Genomic DNA, 4,789 nt, shown 5'->3' with positions numbered 1-4,789 from the left:
GCATGTAAATTAAACTCATGCAATCCCTTCATCAGAACCACACCAAATCCCATGCATGTAATCCATGGTTCCCAATTTTGGGTGGATGCATGCTTGGAAAACGTTGGCAGATTGCACAACTATGCTACTGATTATCCATGCACACTACAAAATTGAAAAATTGAAAAATATGCTCCGAATGGGAAAGAGTTCGGAAAGCCAAACAAAGGATTCTTATGAAATGAGTTTCTTTTCTGGGGAAAGGATTCCTGAGAACTTCAAATGGCAGACTAACAAATTCAACAGGTTAGGAGACTCCAAGGCTCATCTCAAAGTCTTTCTTAGCATCGCCAAGTCATAGCAACTTGCTGACAACCAGATGGGACAAGCCTTCATGTTAACCCTATCAGGACCAAAACTCCTGTGGCTCACACAGTTGGAGTCTGCCCAGACTCAGAATTAGACAACAGTGGTGAAAGCCTTCACCAAGCAATACTCTTACAATACTGCAGTGGATGTGAAGCGTCGGGAGCTTGAGACATTGAGGCAACAGCCCAGAGAAGGATTCACCGCCTTCTTGATGAGGTTTAAGGATAAGGCCGCCAATATGGTAGATCGGCCTTTAGAAGCAGAACAAGTAGAAATGTTGATTGAGAACTTGTCAAAGCCTCATTATGATGTTCTCTACTATCGACATCTGCAAACTTTTGACGCCCTAATAGCCACCGGTACATGTGTGGAAAATAGAATTCTGAGAGAGGCCCATTATCAAGGATCATCCCAAGATGTGGGGAAAAACACCAGATTTGATACGGAAAGGGTCCCAAAACCAATATGGTAGGTGCAGTCCAATAGTCTCACCTATCATCTATTCGCAACCATTTGTGATTTAAACAGATGCCCTGCTCAAAAGGCTTCCTGCCCAAGAAGATAGTTCACTGATTTAGGAATGCCTAAGATAACGGTGTATAAAAGCTAAAGAAACAGGGATTACTAGGGATAGTAGTTCTAAGAGTAATCAACAACCCTCCCCCAACTTGGTATAGGGACTATGAGTACTGTGCTTACCACACCCAGAAGGGGCACAACACTGAAAGATGCTTGGGTTTGCAACACGCAATCCAAGATTTGGTAGACAACGGGACTATTGAAGTCAAGGTCAAGCAATCTCCTAATGTCAATACAAATCCACTCCCAGACCATGGAACCGTCAACATGCTAGCAACAATGAGTGACTGGCAAAATTAGGACCCTCGGTTCTCTGATCCTTAAGATTCTAAGAAGCATCAAGAGGAGTGGCGCATTGAATGGAGATGTTATCCATTTTATTAGGGATTCAGATGAAATGGGTTGGATCATAGAACTGAGGGTCCTAATTTTGCCAGTCACTCATTGTTACTAGCATGTTGACGATTCCATGGTCTAGGAGTGGATTAGTATTGACATTAGGAGATTGCTTGGCCTTGACTTCAGTAGTCCCGTTGTCTACCAAATCCTGGATTGCGTGTTGCAAACCCAAGCATCTTTCAGTGTTGTGCCCCTTCTGGGTGTGGTAAGCACTGTACTTAATGGTCCTTATACCAAGTTGGGGGAGGGTTGCTGATTACTCTTGGAGCTACTGTCCCTAGTAATCCCTATTTCTTTAGCTTTTCATACACTGCTGTCACGAGCATTCCCAAATTAGTGAACCATCTTCTTGGGAGGGAAGCCTTCTGAGCAAAGGCATATGTTTAAATCACAAATGGTTGTGAATAGATGACAAGTGAGACTGTCTATTGGACTGCACCTACCACATTGGTTTTGGGACCCTTTCCGAGTCAAATCTGGTGTTCTTCCCCACATCTTGAGATGATCCTTGATACTGGGCTTCTCTCAGAATTCTGTTTTCCACACGTGTACCGGTGGCTATTAGGGCATCAAAAGTCTGCAAATGTTGATAGTAGAGAACATCATAATAAGGCTTTGACAAGTTCTCAATCAACATTTCTACTTGTTCTGCTTCTGAAGGCCGATCTGCGATATTGGTGGCTTTATCCCTAAACCTCATCAAAAAGGCAGTGAATCCTTCTCTGGGTTGTTGCCTCAATGTCTCAAGCTCCCACCGCTTCACATCCACTTCAGTATTGTAAGAGTATTGCTTGGTGAAGGCTTTCACCACTGTTGTCCAATTCTGAGTTTGGGCAGACTCCAACTGTGTAAGCCATCGGAGTTTTGGTCCTGATAGGGTTAACATGAAGGCTTGTCCCATCTGGTTATCAACAAGTTGCCATGACTTGGCGATGCTGAGAAAGACGTTGAGATGAGCCTTGGGGTCTCCTGACCCGTCGAATCTGTCAATCTGCCATTTGAACTTCTCGAGAATCCTTGCCCCCGGAAAAGAAACTTATTTCATCAGAATCCATTGTTTGGCTTTCCAAACTCTTTCCCATTCGGAGCATATTTTCTAATTGCCCTCTGATTTTTCTTTCTCTCTCCGTCTCTGGAGGTTCCATTCGGACATGCACCACAAACTCTTCATCTTCAATTACTACCCTAGGAGGAGGGACCCTGGAATAGGCCCCATGTTGATCATTTGAACAGGTAGGTGAAAATCCTCTTTGACCGGTTGGCCAGACTTGCTCTGGTTCTCCTGAGTCAACTAAAGAAGAATTCCCACGATGACCCGTGGGTCCATTCTGATCCAACTCTCCTGAAGCTTGTGCTGGTCCAGCCATGGGAGGGTTTTGGAGTGCATGCAGTATCTGGGCTATTCCTCTCTTGACCTCAGCCATTTCTATATGCAAGGTCTCTACGGGGTGGACCCAAGCTTGCTCGAGTGATTCAGAGTCTTGTGGATCCATGTGAACTGGGTTGTAATCACTTGGCGGTAGACAATCTCGAAGAGATGATGGAGGTGACACTGGACTTAATCGAGTCAACCGGTTACCCTGACGTGTCCAAATGGACCGTGGAGAATACTTGAGGTGTGGAATTGTGCCTGGACAAAAAATGGCTTATTTTAGGATTCTTATATTCCCAACCCTTTATTCATTCATCCACTCAATTATCAACCAATGATCCACCCAAAGTTAGTCCACTTAATGATAGAGTGGGTAGGGGTCGATGCCCTTAGTCCAGTCAATGTTATAAGTGGGAGATTCACACAAACGGTTTGATAAGAATATTCATATTAAGACATTCTTCGTTGATAGCGTTATGCTTTCCTTAATCTTACCTCACTAGGTGACCTTCCTCATAGTTTCCCCGGGTACTTTAGATGATTTGGTTTTTTACAGGATTTTGACGGGCATCACCCCGTAACCGTGCATACCAAATCATCCATATTTCTTTTCTGAGGAAGGACACCTTTTATCCGAAACCCGCTTAAGAGAGCATTTCTTTATGACTAGAATGCATTATAAGAAAATTCCCTTTCAATACTGCAAATAAATTCTACAGATCAGCTTGTGGCATTCCTAGCGTTCTTTATATATTTCCTATATGATGCGAGCATGCGGTGGATGTAATAGGACTGACAAAGCTTCCTTGACAGGATCTATATACACAAGGTATGTGATCCTTTTGATATACCTAGATGTACGAGATCAAGGAGATGAATTCCTTGCCCATTACTCGTGACTACACACGAGGTTAAGCAACTAGCCACAGGGTGGTGGAACCGTGAGTGATTGTGTGCAAAAGTGTATGCAGGAATATCATTATTCGATCTCAGAATGTCATAAAGTGCACGGACCTCCCCGAGGGTGATGGCACAATTATAAACATCCTTGCCACAGACCTCCCCGAGGGTGATGGCACAATTATAAACATCCTTGCCGTCTAACAATACCCCACACCCCTGCACAAGAAGTGGCTACCATTTTCTCTCAAAGTACTCTCCATGACATGTACTGACCTCCCCGGGGGTGCGGGCATGGCAGGGAGTCCCTCTCCAAATGATTTCACTTCGAGCACGATGCATGATGTGGTTAGTGAGTACAAATACAAACATAAGGTTAGCCAAACATGTTTTTAAATCGATGTGGAAATGTTCTTGCATTTAATGGTAGCATCTAGTGTCGGAAGTTTGACATTGATCCCCAGTGGAGTGGCCACTGTGAGGGTAGTGACCCGAGAATTATCTTCCCCTTTGGGGGGGAAAAGGACTTGTATTCGGCCCTCTCTCCTTTCTCTCCTCTCTTTCTCTCTTTTAAGGAGGGTAGTGTCGTGTGTGCTTTCCTGTGGGCCCCGCGCTACCGTATCACCGCTCGGAGATACGTGGAGGCCTATTTCGCAGGAGTGTAAAGTTCGTCATTGAGATGGGGTTTGATGATGGTCCAATACGGGGGATTGGGATCATGCAAAAAAGGTGTTTAGAGTCGTCACCCAGGATTATGGGCCTAGGACCCGGGGGCGGGCCCGATTCCTGAGAAAAGGGCCCGAAAGTTGGTCTAGTCCAGAGATTTACGGTACGTGTCAGGTTATAATTAGGAAGGTGTTAGGCACCCAATCTGCCCGATTCAACCAGTCTTCCTACTAGATGCTTAAGAACGAAAATTTTTCATGATTATTCCTATTCCGTATGCATGGCTAAATTATCACTCATATGTACATTGACTGAATTTAAAAGATTAAATACACTACAACAAAGTCAATATAGAGTCTACATTATGCTAGTTCGAGTGAGAAATTACACCTGAGCTTGACCACTGTTCGGGAGAAGAGGGATGGGACCTCGATTAGTGCTGGCACGAACTGTCTTTTGGATTTTCCTAGCTCAGGGGAAGATAGTTTTGACCTCCAACTTCCTTTCTCGAGAGATGTTGATTGG

This window comes from Macadamia integrifolia, chromosome 12, assembly GCF_013358625.1.
Source record: "Macadamia integrifolia cultivar HAES 741 chromosome 12, SCU_Mint_v3, whole genome shotgun sequence".
Lineage (NCBI taxonomy): Eukaryota > Viridiplantae > Streptophyta > Magnoliopsida > Proteales > Proteaceae > Macadamia > Macadamia integrifolia.
The sequence above is the reverse complement of the archived record's forward strand: the minus strand, read 5'-3'. Positions refer to the sequence as shown.